General features: G+C 42.4%; 2 non-coding genes across 2 annotated transcripts; both read left to right on the forward strand.

Annotated features, from left to right (window-relative positions):
* The first annotated feature begins 2672 nt into the window (after window positions 1-2672).
* On the forward strand, window positions 2673-2779 carry LOC120253517. The gene has a single exon (XR_005534301.1). It is a non-coding gene; the product is annotated as a small nucleolar RNA R71 (small nucleolar RNA).
* An 8895-nt stretch (window positions 2780-11674) lies between these two features.
* On the forward strand, window positions 11675-11781 carry LOC120253519. The gene has a single exon (XR_005534303.1). It is a non-coding gene; the product is annotated as a small nucleolar RNA R71 (small nucleolar RNA).
* The last annotated feature ends 6040 nt before the right edge of the window (window positions 11782-17821 follow it).

Consider the following 17821-nt stretch of genomic DNA (forward strand, 5'->3'; position numbering starts at 1 on the left):
TTGCTACAGTTTTCTATAGTACCCTACTACAATACCGGCTCGAAATACTCCCAAATCCATGCTTTCATCGAGGTAACGCAAACGGGCACACGTTTACATCATGGATTGCTTTGCTTCTTCAATAACATACATGTCGGTGGAGATCTTATTCTATATGCACAAATCAGAATGCTTGAATGTGACTGCCCTTGTGCCCCTCCAAATAGTTATACTAACTTGAATACGAGGAGGTTGGCACACATTCCCGCATCTCGAACCCGACTTATGTCTTCGCATTTGAACCTTAGCAAGATGTCCTCTAAATTGGTGCAGTTTACGACCCACATTGGCTTCTTTCTTTCATATTTGGCCTCACAACCCTACCTGCATGAAAGTAACATAACTACACACATATTAGTGTTAATACTCGAGAAAAGTAATACTCAACACAAGGAAAGAACACTTCATATTCTTATCGCACAAGCATTTATCACATACTCAGAGCCTGCCTTATTATGCATAATATACCAGCAAAAAACATGAGAAACTAGATCGAACGACCAAAACTTCACCAAATCAACATGAAAGCACATGATGATATCAAAAATCCACAAGAAAACACATAGCAATGTATCAAACATAGAGACACCAACACTCAACACTTTATTCATGCAAACCCTAAATTAGCAACTAAGAAAACAGTAACACTTGGGTTGCCTCCCAAGAAGCGCTTGTTTAATGTCACTAAGCTTGATATACCTTGTATTACCTCATGGGGGTTCATAGATGAAGGTTGCCCTCTTACCCATAGCATGAAAGCATGATGAGCAAAGTCTCTTGAAGATAGAAGGGGAGTTATCGGGCTTGGTACTACTTAACAAGGGTCCATCCAACTTGTTCAGTTCACGCACATCCCCAACAGCCTTGGGGCATTTCTTGTGGTGTCTCCTCACCATCTTCATCTTCCGGAGCACCTTCTTCATGATTCCCAAAGTAGATGGTACTTGTTCCTCCAGACCTAGCATCATTACTTCTTCATTATCCATCTCTTGGTCGAACAAACCCTCGTACGGGTCCGGATTGAATATTTCTTGCATGTATTCATCAACAATTTCATCAGCAGTGTCAAGAAAGTAAAGAGTATCATCAAAGTCAAGAGAATGCCGCATGGCTTTGGTGAGGCGGTATGTGAGCTTATCATCTCCAACCCTCAGTGTCAACTTTCCGCCGTCCATGTCTATCAATGCCTTGGAAGTGCGCAAGAATAGCCTCCCAAGTATCATAGGAACATCCACATCCTTATCGACGTCCAACACCACAAAATCTATAGGAATTATATACTTGTCAACTTTGACAAGCACATCTTCAATGATGAACCTCGGATGTCTCACTATTCGGTTCTCTAATTACAATTTCATCCGAGTGGGCCTAGGCTCTGCCAAGCCTAGCTTCTGAAAGAAGGAATATGGCATGACGTTGATACTAGCCCCTGAGTCCGCCAATGCCATTTCTTCACCCAAGTTGCCAATGTTGCACAGAATGATGAAGCTTCCTGGATCTTTTTTCTTGTTTAGCATATTCTTTTGCAAAACGTCCAAGAAAAAGGCATCTAAAATCATGGAGACACTCTACTCCAACTTCCACTTGTTGGTCAACAAGTCCTTCAAGAATTTCGCATACTTAGGCATTTGGGACAATGCCTCAACAAATGGAATATTGATGTGGAGTTGCTTGAACAAATTCAAGAACTTCTTGTATTGCTCATCCGCTTGGTCATTCTTCAATCTAGAGGGATAAGGGATTCTTAGCTTATAAGGTGTGGCTACCACCTCCTTCTCCTTGTTTGCTCCCTATTCAACCTCTATGACCTTGGGTGTATCTACATTAGGCTTCTCACTCGGAAGCCTACCTTCAACTTCACGACTACTTCTCAAAGTGATAGCCTTCACATGCTCTCTAGGATTGGTCTCTGTATTACTCGGCAAGCTTCCTTGTGGTTTCTCCGATAGATACTTCACAATTTGCCCCACTTGGTTCTCAAGATTGTGCAAAGAAGTGGTGTGGTTGCGAAGTGTAGCACTGAATGATTGAAACCTTGTATCCGACGATTGTACAAATCCAGTCAAGGCCTTCTCTAAATCGATCATCCGGGTTTCCAAACCGGACACTCTATTCTCCATGTTTGGGGCTTGTTTTGCTGGAAACCCGGTGCTGCCATGGCCTTTGTGGTCCTTGGTTGCTCCACGAAAAGTTGGGATAACTCCTCCAACCCTGATTGTAGGTGTTGCTATATAGATTACCTTGGTTCCTTATTGCATTACCCACAAAGTCAACTTTCTCCACAAAGATGCATCACCAATAGAGATCGGGCAATCGGAGGGAGTATGTCCTCCACCACACCTGGTGCAAGTAGTCACAGCCGCCACCCTATTAGAAGTTAGAAGGTCTAACTTCTTACTCAATAATTCCACTTGGGCCACCAAAGAAGTTAATACATCTATCTCATGAAGCCCGGCCATATTTTTCCTTTCCCGTACATTTCACTTATAACTGTTCATGGCCACGTCTTCCACTAACTGTTAGGCTTCTTCCAGGGTTTTACTCTCCATCGTGTCTCTTGTGGCGGCATCTAGCAATTGCCTTGTACTCGGATTCAATCAATTATAGAAAGTCTGATAATCATCCATTAGGGAAATCCGTCTAGTGGGCATCTCCACAAAAGATCCTTGAAGCGCTCCCATGTCTCAAACAATAACTCCAAATCCATCTGTACAAACGAAGATATCTCATTGCAAAGCTTGGCTGACTTCTGAGGAGGAAAGTATGTAGCAAGAAAAGCTTCGACAATCTCATTCAAGTCGTGATGGAGACTTTGGGCAAGGAATGAAGCCACTGCTTGGCTCTTCCCTTGAGAGAGAATGGGAAAGCCCTCAATCTAATAGCATCATCCAATACACCATTAATCTTCAGTATATCATAAACTTCCAAGCAGTTTTCTATATGGTTGTTTGGATCCTGATTGGTCAAACCATTGAACTATGCTAACTGCTGAATCATCTGGATGAATGCTGGTTTAAGTTTAAAGTTCAGAGTATATGTTCAAGTTTGGGATCTCCTTCAATTAATATTGAAGGGTTCCCTAGGGTCATAACCTAAATCTGCACCAAAAGAAAGAAAAAGAAATCAGACCGATGATAGAAAAAGAAGATGTGAAATAGATTGAATAAATGAATAGCTAAGAAAACAAAGTGCAAAGTATCTCTAAACGCCTACTCCCCGGCAACGGCGCCAAAAACTTGACAACGCCCCTTGCGTATGTCCCACAAGTGCACGGGTTTGTATAGTAATAAAATCCCAAGTGAGTGGGTATCGTATCCACAGGGAGTAGGGAATAAAAATACTTAAATTTTTTCTTAACCAAGTGAAAGATGAATAATGATTTTGTTAAAAAGATGCAATGTAAACAAGAATGAAAGACACATGAAATAGAAGCACAAGTGAAGGAGAGGTAAGCAATCGATATAAATGGGGTACTCTGATATTGTTCCGCCTAGGACAATCATTTCAAGTGTAAAACCCTCTATTATGCTTCCTAACTAATGCATTAATTAGTCGTGGAGATCCTTCAATACATGGTCCCAAATTTAAGGTCAACCATGCCTGACTCTATACATATCCCGGAGGAGAAATCAAACACTCTCAACACCTCACACTCGTACAGAATCACAATGAGTTCTAGGGATTCCAAGTGATAAATCCTTTTCCTAGATATAGACCTAACCCTTTGGTCTAGGTGGAAGGTTCCTAGTCACAATTAAACCCTAGGTGCTAAAATCACTTCAACGCTTCACTCCGTTGCCTCTGCAACTAAGCCCCAGCGGAAGGTCATCCCTTAACCCATTCACTCTACTATGACCGAAAAGAACTTGAGGAAATAGAGGTAGGATAAATCACACCGAAGTGGAAAGGGGACGCTCCGCTACCTCTCGACTCACCCTCTCAACCCTCTCCAATCTAGCTTTGTCTAACTCTCGGGTGTGTCACTCACTCACAAGGGTTACCAATAATAACTCTCAACCCTAGTGTCACTCTAAGGGAGTATTCATTCAATCATGCATTGAAGATTAAAACTCAATTAAAGCATCAATTAATGAAAGCATAATAAAAGGTTTAATGAAACAAATACATCCTAAGGTTGACAAATCCAAGAACCCACTAGGGGGTTTAGCTCTCCATGGAGCTAGTTACAATCAACAATGAAATTGAATGTAAAAGCAAGTAATCCATGGAAAACCCCCTCGATAGTCATGACGATGGTCTTGTGGAGAAGCCTCGACACTTCCAAAGGTCCCTTTGTCCAGTCTAGGATACACCTCACTGATCGGTGCCGATGAAAGCTATCCCACTAACCTTCTTCCAAATGGAGCGCGATGTCAAAGCCATAGAACCTCTCCAAATCCTTTGCCAATACCTCTCAAAACCCTAGCCGCAACCCTTTCTCAAGTTGGGGAAAAGATGGAGAAAAGAATGCTGAAATCGGCTTTAAATAGGGCTAGATTCGGGCATCCACACGCCCCTGTGGATTCTCCACATGGGCCTATGGAAATTCCGTACGGGCGTGTATAATTTTTACACCCCCATGTGGATTCTCTGAACATCACTTTTTCAGCCAGCTGTGAGTAGCACCTGCTACAGTCAATTGCTACAGTGTTTTGCTACAATACAAGCCCAAAACATTCCCGAATCCATGCTTTCATCAAGGTACCATAAACGGGCACACGTTTACATCATAGATCACTTTCCTTCTTCAATAAATGGCTTTATTGGTGAAGATCTTGCTATCAATGCACATGCCGAGATACTCGAATGTGACTGCCCTTGTGCCTCTCCAAACCCTCCTGCTAACTTGAATATAAGGAGGTTGGCACACATTCTTGCATCTTAAACCTGACTTATGTCTTCGCATTTGAACCTTCTCAAAATTTCCTCCAAATAGTGTGGTTATGATCTATATTAGCTTCTTTCTTTACCATTCGGCTTCACAACCCTATATGCATGAAAATAACAAAAATGTACACATATTAGCGCTAAAACTCGATAAAAGTGATGCTTATCACAAGAAAGAACACTTCGCATTCTTATCACATAAGCACTTATCAAACTCCCCCACACTTAAGCTTTTGTTTGTCCTCAAGCAAAAATTTAAAACATTGAAGTATAGACAAAGGAAATATGGAAGCGCTTGGCCTTAGGTTCCCCTAAACATGCAAAGAGTGCATTCTATAAGTAAGGGAAATTTCAACATTAAATGCGAAAAATCAATGCTCTAGCTAAAAAAAACTCGAATACAAAAGGACAACAACCCCAAAATCATGTAAGTGTGTGTAAACTCACTCAAGTCAATCCAAGGTATACTCCTCAAAGTTCTAAGTATAAGGGACTTATTTATCTACACAAAGCAACAAAAATTAAAAATATGGTAGTAGCATCACATGTCCTCTAAGAGAGCCCTTTCCAAAGTGGCCACTGACACGTCCGAATATGCATGTAAACCGCAAGTGCACCGGTGTCGAAGTAATAATTACCCCGGTGAGTGGGTAGTCAAATCCCCAGGGAACGGAAGTATTAGTATTAACCACTTCTTAGTTATCTAGTCGAAATCAATATATGTGATGAAATGAACTAATTGCAAGAGAATTAATAAGCAAGAAAACGAGCAAGAAAACAAGTAAAGGAGATCTCAATCAATAAAGATGAGGTACCCAGACAATGCTCCCCCTAGGATTTAACATGAAGCTCATAATTCACTAAATGCTTCTAAACCGAATCTAATGAGCCGAGGTAATCCAAGAACAACCGGCCCTTGCCTCCAAGCCACCGGTATTAGTCCCCTACAAGGTCTCGGGGGAGAAATCACTCAATCTCAACACCTCACACCCCATATGATTGCAATACGCTCTAGGGACACCTAAGAGTGAAACTGATTCCTAAAGATAGATCCAACCCTAATTCCCAGTGAAGGATCTCTAGTCCCCTACAAGGTCTCGGCAGAGAAATCTCTCAATCTCACGCCTCACACCAAATATGGTTGCATAGAATTTAGGGAATACGGAGATAGGAAACACTCAATCGGAAGGGAAAGGGGACACTCCAGTATCTCATGAATCACCCTCTCAACCCTCTTTAACCTTGAAGTTCTAACTCTAATGGAGACCTCTCTCACATCAAAGTAACACATCATGCGAATCCAATCAAAAACAAGGATTAATTAAACAAGCTAGTGATGGGAATACAAGATTAAAACTCAAATTAACTCGGATTGAATAGAAACATAAAGCAAATCATTACAAGAACATAGATCCTAGGGTTCACATGCCCAAATACCTACTAAGGTTTAGTCCTCCATGGAGCAAGTTACAAAACAATGATTATTACAATGAAAAGCAATGAAAACCATGAAGTAAGACCCCCTTAAATTCATGATGATGGCCTTGATGGGTCGCCCAATGTCTTGAAGAATCCTTCTCCGAAGCTAGGTCGCCGAAAGCTCCCTCTATGCTATGATGGAGAGAAGATCGATCAAAGTTGGTGATGGACGCCCCCCAATATTGCCAAAGACCTCCTCCAAAACCCTAACAGCCTTGCCTTCAAAGTGCTCGCGAAAACCCTCGCCAAAAAGTCCTCCAAAAATAGGGCAAACGGCCTATTAAAGCCCAAAACAGCACCTGTCACGTGCCCCCTTGCGTTCGTGTGGATTTTCCACGCTTCCGCAAAGGCTGCAGGAATTTCCAGACGGGCGCGTGAATAGGAATTTCCAGGCGGGCTGCAGGAATTTTGCAAGACCTACAGTATTATTGCTACAGTACTTTCAACAAAACGCAATCCGAACACTCTTCTCTTGATGCCACATGTCCGGACACACGTCCATGTGGTAGGCTATAAAACTTTTCTTCATCGACATATCTTTGATAGGTCTTGCAATCTTCACAAAGAGAAAGAACCTGAAGATGTGGCTGCCTTTGTGCCCTTCCAACTAGTGAATTGACTTGAATCTTCTTAGAAGTTGGCACACATCTCCATGTTTATGAACTCCTCTCGTGTCTTGGTCCTTGAATTGAACAAGAACTCCCAACATTGTATCTTTATAGCCTATCTTTGCTTCCTTTATACTCTTCAAGGCATTCACAACCTATATGCATAAAAGAACACCAAATACACAATATGAGACATAAACCATGGTAAAAATGATGCTCAATGCATGTAAAACATATATAAAAATATGTCTACTCAAGCACTTTTCAATCGCTAAGGTTGCTTTCACACTTTCGAGGTGGTAGCTCTTAATACCGGGGTGGTAACTTTCACTCATCTAAAGAGATTGTTCTTTCTCTCATTAGGGCATAACTAGTATCCAACTTATGAGAGTAGCTTCATACTTCATAGGTGGTAGCTCTTTCCACCCAACAAGCACAACTGAATAATAAAACTCTTTTGTTCTTTTTTTTTATGATTACAAAAGAAACAACTATAAGTAGTCCCTTTAACATCAAACTTGAGTTTCCAAAAGAGTTTTTAAAGAGTCAATAGTGCAACAATTGTCATTCTAGCAAAAATTCCTAGAAATTCAAGCAAGAACTAGAGCATGAGAATATTCAATGTTAAATATTCTCCTAAACTCAAAAATACAATCATTGCAACTAAGGTGAACCGCCATTGGCTATATGAGCATTGACACGTCCGTATATGTGTGTAACCGCAAGTGCACGGGTGTCGAAGTAATAATCCCAGATGAGTGGGTATCGTATCCATAGAGAGTAGGGAATAAAGGCACTTGAGTTGTTTCTTAAATAATGTGGAAGATGAATAGTGATAAGTGTGACAAAATATGTAATACCGAAAATAAAAACAACATGATGGATGACACAAGTAAAGGAGAAGGTAAGGCAATCGATAAAGATGGGGTACTCGGATATTGATCCGCCTAGGACAATCGTTTCAAGTGCAAGAACCCTCTATTATACTTCCTAATTGATGCAAAAATGAGTCATGGAAATCCTTTATTACATGATCCCAAATCTAAGGTCAACCATTCCTAACTCTATACATGTCCCGGAGGAAAGATTGAATAACCTCTCAACCTCGCACTAGCATAGAATTGCAATGAGCTCTAGGGATTCCATGTGATAAATCCTATTCCTATGTATAGACATAATCCTTTGGTCCAGGTGAAAGATCCCTATCCACAATCAAGCTTTAGGTGCTAAAATCACTTTAACGTTTCACTCCGTTGCACTTGCAACTAAGCATTAGCGGAAGGTCATCCCTTAGCCCATTCACTCTATTATGGCCATAAAGAACTCTTGGAACGTGGAGGTAGGATAGATAACACCAGAGGGGAAAGGGGATGCTCCGCTACCTCTCGACTCACCCTCTAAACCCTCTCCAATCTGGCTTTGTCTAACTCTCATAGTGTGTCACTCACTCACCAGAGTTACCAAGAAGAACTCTCAACCCTAGTGTCACTCTAGGGGAGTAGAGTGACACTAGGGTTGAGCATAAACCCTAGTGTCATGGAGGTAGGAAGCCTCGGCATCATCACCCTGCTCCTCAGCTATCTCTAGGGCCGGTAGAACTAGAGCATAAACCCCCATGCGAACCCTGCGAACCATGCCCATCAATCTCATCGTCTCCAGGCATAGGGGCGCAGGTATACTCGTCTTTTGGCCCGGCGAATCGCGCCCAAGAGACCCATGCCTAGAACTAGTTTAGTAATGTAAGGACCCGAGAAGATCACTCCCAATCTAGCATAGTGGCGCTGATGTTGAATGTACTCAGCCACGATGTGCCCTAGATGGATCGGTATGCGCTGCATCATCGATTACAAGTACAGAAGCTCCTGCCGGCTCAGAACGACAGTGCTATCACCACGGCCATTCACTGACTTGCTCATGATGGCATGTAGATATCGGTACGCAGGTCGGGAAAGGCACGTGGCCTTGGACACCCCTAGCTCATACTGGCCTTGACCACATAATGCTCTGTAAGCTCTCTATGGGGTTAGGGCTCCAAGATAATTGGTCGGCAACTAAGAGTACTCCTTAGTGTCTGTAAACGCCTTCTCGTACAAGCCGAGATGAACTGAAAACTGAGTGAGACTCAGACTATAGTGATGTCCATGTGCTCTTAACTGAATAGTGTCGAGGTCACCGAATCTCGCATAGGATCTGTTCAACTCGAATGATGACAGACCATCCAGTGTAAGCTCCCGGATGGATGGCTCTCTAATCGACAACAACTGTCTCCAACCACCCACTGACACGAGATCCTCAACCTCATCAGCGAACTTGCCTCCCTGCTATAAATCTCTCAGTATACTCATGTCTAAGAATCGAGTCTGTCTAAACCGAAGTCTCGTCAAATGCTCGAACCGAGCCTGGTGCTCGGGGATGGTGAATCTCATGCTTCTTTAATCGAGGAGCTATAATCTGCAAAAATTAAAAGAGGATTGATCAAACAAGTTAATTAAACATAGTTACAGAAATCCACACGGTCGTATGGAATGCACGGCCGTGCCTCAAACTCCACAAATGCACCATCATAACACTTATACTTCATTCTAAATATAAATAAACATTCTAATTGAAGAAATGAAGCATTATTGACTAGTTTCATAGATGAAAATCATGAATTTGCGAATGAAATCAAAGATAGGGTTTACCGTCTAGTTAAGATGAGAAAGCTTTGAAAATGGCCGGAAAACCAAGCAAAATCCTTCCAAATTGGAGATACGAGGTCGGGAAACAAAATAGGAGTGCTCTCAGACAAACGGAGGATATGAGGATGAAGAGAAATGATACTCCTTTTAAAAAGAATCGCGCCTCTTGGCATTCCGTACATCCGCATGGGCGTGCAGAAATTACCCACGCCTGTGCATCTCCAAAGGAAAGCCTCAAAGGGGTTGATGCACACCACTGTACGCTCTAGCTGAAAGCAGCCACTGCCTCTGAATGCAAATACACGCGCGTGTGGGAAATACCCACGCCCGTGTGCCCGATCCACAGGGGTTGCCGCAAGCCCCTTTGGCTTCTCTGTCCAACCGAGAAGAATCGCTAAGTGTTTCACATGCCCGTGTGGAAATTATGCACGAGTGTGGGCATTCACAAGCCCAACTCACAGGGGCAACCGCATGCCCCTGTGACTTCTCAGGATGGAGAGAGCTCCTCTACAGAGATTCACACGGGCGTGCTGAAATTACCCACGCCCGTGCGATTTTCACAAGGTCGCCTACTGGTTCGAGTCCACGCCCCTGTGTGCTTTTGGGATAATCTACCAATCTCTGTAGGAATTTACACACCAGTGCAGAAATTACCCACGGGCGTGCAAGAATCACATGGTCATTCACAGGGGCGAGTCCACGCCCCTGTGCCCCTGTGCCCCTTGGATGTCTCACCGTTCGATCCGCCAATTGCAAAGTCATCCGAGTAGACCTAGGCTCGCCTAAGCCTAGCTTTTGAAAGAAGGTGTATGGCATGACGTTGATTCTAGCCCTGACTACGCCAATGCTATTTCTTCACCTAGATTGCCAATATTACACGGAATAATGAAGCTTCCTTGGTCTTTCTTCTTGTTCGGCATGTTCTTTTGTAAAACCGCTGAGCAAGATGCATCTAAAATCACTAAAGCACTCTCCTCTAACTTCCTCTTATTGGTCAACAAGTCTTTCAAGAATTTTGCATACTTAGGCATTTGAGCCAATGCCTCAAAAAAAGGAATATTGATGTGGAGTTGTTTAAACAAACTCAGGAACTTCTTGTACTGTTTATCCCCTTGGTCATTCTTCAGTCTAGAGGGATAAGGGATTCTTGGCTTGAAAAGTGGGGGTGCCACCTCCTCCTCTTTGCTTGCTCCCTCCTCGACCTCTAAAACCTCGGGTGCGTATTCATTTAGCTTCTCACTCAAAAGCTTACCCTTATCCTCATGACCACTTCTCAAAGTGATCGCTTTCACATGATCTCTAGGGTTGTTCTTGGTGTTACTCGGCAAGCTTCCTTGTGGCCTTTCCGATAAGGACTTCGCAATCTACCCTACTTGATTTTCAAGATTATACAAAGAGGTGGTGTGTTTGCAAAGTGTAGCCTTAACTGATTGGAACCTTATATCAGATGATTGTACAAACCTAGTTAAGGCCTTCTCCAAATCGTTCATTCGGGTCTCCAAACCCAAAACTCGGTTCTCCATGTTTGGGGCTTGTTGTTGGAAACCCGGTGGCCCTATGGCCTTTTGTGGACCTTGGTTGCTCCACGAGAAATTGGGATGACTCTTCCAACCTGGATTGTAGGTATTGTTGTATGGGTTTCTTTGATTCCTCATGCCATTATCGACAAAATCGACAGTCTCACACCCGGTGCAAGTAGTCACAATCGCCACACTATTCGAAGTTAGGAGATATAACTTCTTACTCAATGATTCTACTTGAGCCGCCAATGAGGTTACTGCATCTATCTCATGGAGACCGGCCACCTTTTTCTTCTCCATGGCATTCCATTGGTAGCTGTTTAATCCCATTTCTTTAATTAATTGATGGGCCTCATCGGGGGTCTTTCTATCTAAGGTACCTCCTGCTACCGCGTCCAAGAGTTACCTTGTACTCAGATTCAGACTGTTGTAAAAGGTTTAAACAATCATCCACTCCAGGAATCGGTGTTGCGGGCACTTTCTCAGGAGTTCCTTAAACCTTTCCCACATCTCAAACAGAGACTCCAATTCCAACTGTACAAAGGATGAGATCTCATTCCTAATCTTTGCGGATTTTCCGGGAGGGAAATATCTTTCAAGAAAAGCTTCTACCATCTCCTCCCATGTGGTAATCGAGGCTCTAGGTAATGAGTGTAGACACCACTTTACTCTCCCCTCCAAGGAAAATGGGAAGGCCCTCAACTTGATGGCATCATCCTTCACCAAGTTTATCTTCAACATATCACATACCTCGAGAAAGTTCTCTATATGACTGTTTGGATCCTCATCAGCCAAACCACTAAACTGTGTGGATTGCTACAACATGTGGATGAATGCCGGCTTCAACTCAAAGTTCTGAGCTATAATCGGGGGACGCACAATGCTTGATTGTGTCCCAAATACTGAAGGTCTGGCATAATTGGATAATGTCCACTGCTGCTCATTCTATTTTGCCATGTTTTCAGATTCTTTAATAACTGTCTAAATGTAGATGTTTTCATGTATATATCATATTCACTTTGCATGTATTTTGTGAGGTTTGATGCCCGTTTTGCGCTTAATCATCTATTATTTGCTTTGTAGGGCATAAGGAAGCCATGAAGAACAAGAAGATATCATTTGGGTGAAAAGAGAAGAAAACAGGAATTTCATACTACGCCCATACTACCCAGTATGGGGGCCATATACACCCCGTATGGATCGCGAATCTAGGGTTTTTGGGTGCTATACGACCCCCATATGACCCCCATACGACCCGTATGCCTCGGGGGATATAAATGACAACTTTTAGGGTAGAAAAAGGGGACTTTTTGGCTGGCCCTTTTCTTGGTCGACTTTGGGAGAGCACTTAGGAGTTTTTGGGCGACCTTGGGGAGGAGAAGAAGGGCAAGGAAGTTAGAAGATCATCCAAGCCCAAGGTCCAAGATTCTCAAGGCAATAAGGCAACATCATTCAAAGGGAAGATCTACCACGATTTGAAGAAAGAAGACCCACGGCTAGAGGAAGCGTCATTTGGCACTCCTTTGGCGTGGAAAGCGTCATTCGGCACATTCTTCACCTCCTCCTTCACCATTTCATGTAGGGATTGTCATTTATGCTTTTGTTTCATGTTTTGCTTGTTTGTATTGCTTGTTGTGAGATGATGACACACTAGACCCCCAAGGCCACCGGGTGTTGGTGAACCTTGGGGGGTTTAATCATGTATGTTGGATGATAACTTGTTAATTCCATGCTTCTGTAAATTTGAGATCTAATCCATTGTTTTCATGCTAAGTGCTACACTAAGGAGAAATCCGTAGCTCTTTTATGAGTGATGCATGTAGATGTGACTTGCTCGCATGTATTAGATCATGAATGGATTAGAAGGGGATACTTGTATCATCACGCCGAGAAATTGGGTGTTTGGTAGCCCTCCATGTAGGTTTAATCCGAAGAAGAGTAGGTTTATTCCTAAGTGAGATTTCCTCGTACTTAATGCAATTGTAGGAATGCAGATTTGGAAGAAATTCCTATCTATGTTTGTATGGGATTAGGGTTCAATCGCCGAGAAATTGGGGTTGTTCTAATCTTGGAATCTCATGGTCCATTTTTACCCTTGCATCTTTAGATCATCATCCATGTTCCATGATAACCCCTCAAGAGGATCCACATCCATAGGCCTTTGCATTATATTGAATTTCATGCTTGCTCATTGCTTGTGCTCTCTAATTTGGTCATAATCTCGTTTTAGCTTTAATTACATTTAGTAGAGTAAAAATCCATCACTTGAGATCTTAGGCTAGATAATACCTCGAGAAGGAGTAATAGGAGATCCTTAGCCCCATGGAATATGATCCTCGCGTCTTCATGCGAGGTATTACTTGGCGATCCCGTACACTTGCGGGGGAGCAATCATTTTTCTACTTCCAAATCAGCTAGATTAGACTGTTCTTGCACAAGTTCTTTCCCTTTTCTTCTCAGTGTACGTTCAAGCTCGGGATCTCCTTCAATCATTATTGAGGTGTTCCCTCGGGTTATAACCTAGAGCTGCACCCAAAAAGAAAGAAAAAGAAATCAGAACCATGATAGAATAAGAAAATATGAAATAGAATGAATAAATGAATAGCTAAGAAAACAAAGTGCAAAGTATCACAAAACGCCTACTCCCTGGCAATGGTGCCAAAACTTGATACGTCCATATATGCGTGTAAACCGCAAGTGCACGGGTATCGAAGTAATAATCCCAAATAAGTGGGTATCGTATCCACAGAGAGTAGGGAATAAAGACACTTGAGTTGTTTCTTAACTAATGTGGAAGATAAATAGTGATAAGTATGACAAAATATGAAATAACAAAATTAAAAACAATAAGATAGAAGGAAAAAATAAAGGAGAAGGTAAGACAATCGATAAAGATGGGGTACCCGGATATTGATCCGCCTAGGACAATCATTTCAAGTGCAAGAACCCTCTATTATACTTCCTAATTGATGCAACAATGAGTCGTGGAAATCCTTAATTATATGATCCCAAATCCAAGGTCAACCATGCTGAACTCTATACATGCCCTGAAGGAAAGATTGAATAACCTTTCAACCTTCCACTCGCATAGAATTACAATGAGCTCTAGGGATTCCAAGTGATAAACCCAATTCCTATGTATAGGCCTAACCCTTCTGTCCAGGTGAAAGATTTCTAGCAACAATTAAGCCCTAGGTGCTAAAATCACTTCAAAGCTTCACTCCGTTGCACTCGCAACTAAGCCCCAGCGGAATGTTATCTCTTAGCCCATTCACTCTACTATGGCCGCAAAGAACTCTTGGAACGAGGAGGTAGGATAGATCACACCGGAGGGGAAAGGGGACTCTCCGCTACCTCTCGAGTCACCCTCTCAACCCTCTCCAATCTAGCTTTGTCTATCTCTCATGGTGTGTCACTTACTCAAAAGAGTTACCAAGAAGAACTCTCAACCCTAGTGTCACTCTAAGGGAGTATTCATACAATCAAGTCTCCGAGATTAGAACTCACAGTAAACATCAATTAATTGAAAGCATAATAAAGAGGTTTAATGAAATGAATACATCCTAGGGTTCACAAATACCCAAGTACCCACTAGGGGTTTAGCTCTCCATGAAGCTAGATGCAATCAATGAAATCGGATGTAAAACAAAGCATCCATAGAAAACCCATTTGTTAGTCATGGCGATTATCTTCTGGAAAGTCCTCTACTTGTCGCAAGGGTCCCTTTGTCCGACCTAGGATACACTTCGCCGGATCGGTGCCGACGAAAGCTCTCCCACTAACCTTCTTCCAAACGGCGTGCAATGTCGGAGCCGTAGAACCTCTCCAAACCCTAGCCAATACCTCTCAAAACCCTAGCCACCGCCCTCTCTTAAGTTGGGGAAAAGATAGAAAAAAGAATGCTGAAATTGGGCCTGAAATCAGCTTTTAAAGGGCTAGAATCAGGGATCCACACGCCCTTGTGGGCGCCCCTGTGGATTTTTCACACAGGCGTGTGGAATTTCCACACGCCCGTGTGGATTCTCTGTAAATAGTGCTGCTGCAGTATTTTTGCTATAAATAGTGTTGCTGCAGTATTTTTGCTATAGTATTTTCTACGATACCCTGCTATAGTACCAGCCTGAAATACTCCCGAGTCTATACTTTCATCGAGGCAATGTAAACGGGCACACATTTACATCGTGGATCGCTTTGCTTCTTTAATAACGGACATGTTGGTGGAGATCTTGTTCTATATGCACAAGTAGGAATGCTTGAATGTGACTGACCTTGTGCCCCTCTAAATAGTTGTGTTAACTCGAGTACGAGGAGGTTGGCACACATTCCTGCATCTGGAACCCGACCTATGTCTTCGCGTTTGAACCTTAGCAAGATTTCCTCGCATTACGACCCACATTGACTTCTTTCTCTCATAATCGGCCTCACAAGCCTACCTGCATGAAAGTAACATAAATACACCCATATTAGCGTTAAAACCCGAGAAAAGTAATGCTCAACACAAGGAAAAAATGCTTCACATTCTTGTCACACAAGCACTTATGAAGCATGTATATCAATAAAAACTAATATAAAGAAGATAGGCACTATGAAAATTCCCCCACACTTAAGTTATGGAAATCCAGACATTACTCCCCTAGGACTATTGCTTCAAGTGCAAGACCAACTATTATGCTCCTGACTGATGCTTAATGAGTCATGGAAATCCTAAAATACACGGTCCTAAAGCTAAGGTCAACCGTGACTAACTCTACATATGCCTGCAGAGAAATCAATCAGTCCCAACACCTCACAATGTGTACAGTTGTAAGAAGTTCTAGGGATTCCAAGTGATAAACCCTATTCCCTAATATAGGTCTAACCCTTTGGTATAGGTGAAAGATCCCTAGTCATAATTAAGCCCCAGCACTAAGGATTACTTCAACGGTTAACTCTGTTGCTCGTGCAACTAAGCCCATGCGGAGTTCCTCTCTTAGCACTTCACTCTATTGTAACCGCAAAGAACCCTTGGAACAGGGAGATAGGATAAATCACACTGAAGGGTAAATGGGACATTTCGTTACCTCTCTACTCACTCTCTCGACTCTCTCCAATCTAGCTTTGTCTAACACTCATGGTGTGTCACTTACTCACAAGGATTACCAATGTAGACTCTCAACCCTAGTGTCACTCTAAAGGAGAAATCATTTAACAAGCATTCAAGATTAGAACTCAATTAAAGACATCAATTAAAGAAACACAATAAAAGGCTAATGAAACAATAACATCCTAGGGTTTACAAGTCCAAGTACCCTATAATGGTTTAGCTCTCCATGGAACAAGATACAATCAATAATGAAATCGAAAGTAAAAACATGCAATCCATAAGTAAAACACACTCGGTATTCATGTCGATGGTCTTGTGGAGTAACTTCGTCCTCTTCAAAGGTTCCCTTGTCAAGCCTAGGGCACAGCTCAACGGATCAATGCCGACAAAAGCTCCCCTAATAACTCTCTTCCAAATGAATGCACTATCAGAGGCCATAGAACCACTCCAAAAACCTTACCAAAGCCCGTCTAAACCCTAGCTGTAGGCCTCTCCAAAGTTAGGTAAAAGATGGAGAAAAGATTGAAAGGGGGATTCTGAAATTGGGCTGAATCGTGGCTTTATATAGGGCTAGAATCAGGAATCCACACAGGCGTGTGAAATTTCCACACTGATAACGCCCCCTTGCGCATGTCCCGCAAGTGCACGGGTTTGTCGAAGTAATAAAATCCCAGGTGAGTGGGTATCGTATCCATAGGGAATAGGGAGTAAAAATACTTAAGTTGTTTCTTAACTAAGCAAAATATAAATAGTGATTTGTGTGGTAAGATGTAATGCAAACAAAAGTAAAAGAGACAAGAGAGAGAGCACAAGTAAAGGAGAGGTAAGGCAATCGATATAAATGGGGTACTCGGATATTGATCCGCCTAGGACAATCATTTCAAGTGCAAAAACCCTCTATTATGCTTCCTAACTAATGAATTAATGAGTTGTGGAGATCCTTTAATACATGGTCCCAAATCTAAGGTTAACTATGCCTAACCCTATACATGTCCCGGAGGAGAAATTGAACAATCTCTCAACCTCGCACTCGTATAGAATTGCAATGAGTTCTAGGGATTCCAAGTGATAAATCCCCTTCCTATATGTAGACCTAACCGTTTGGTCCAAGCGGAAGGTCCCTAGCCATAATTAAGCCCTAGATGCTAAAATCACTTCAACACTTCAATCCATTGCACTCACAACTAAGCCCCAGTGGAAGGTCATCCCTTAGCTCATTAACTCTACTATGACCACAAAGAACTCGAGGAATAAATCACGCCGGAGGGGAAAGGGGATGCTCCACTACCTCTCGACTCACCTTCTCAACCCTCTCCAATATAGCTTTGTCTAACTCTCGTGGTGTGTCACTCACTCACAAGGGTTACCCACAAGAACTTTCAACCCTAGTGTCACTCTAACGGATTACTCATACAATCAATGCATTCAAGATTGGAACTCAATAAAAATATCAATAAATAAAAGCATAATAACAAGGTTCAATGAAATGAATACGTCCTAGGGTTCAGAATCCAAGTACCTACA

This window comes from Dioscorea cayenensis, unplaced genomic scaffold, assembly GCF_009730915.1.
Source record: "Dioscorea cayenensis subsp. rotundata cultivar TDr96_F1 unplaced genomic scaffold, TDr96_F1_v2_PseudoChromosome.rev07_lg8_w22 25.fasta BLBR01000109.1, whole genome shotgun sequence".
In the NCBI taxonomy this organism is placed as follows: Eukaryota; Viridiplantae; Streptophyta; class Magnoliopsida; order Dioscoreales; family Dioscoreaceae; genus Dioscorea; species Dioscorea cayenensis.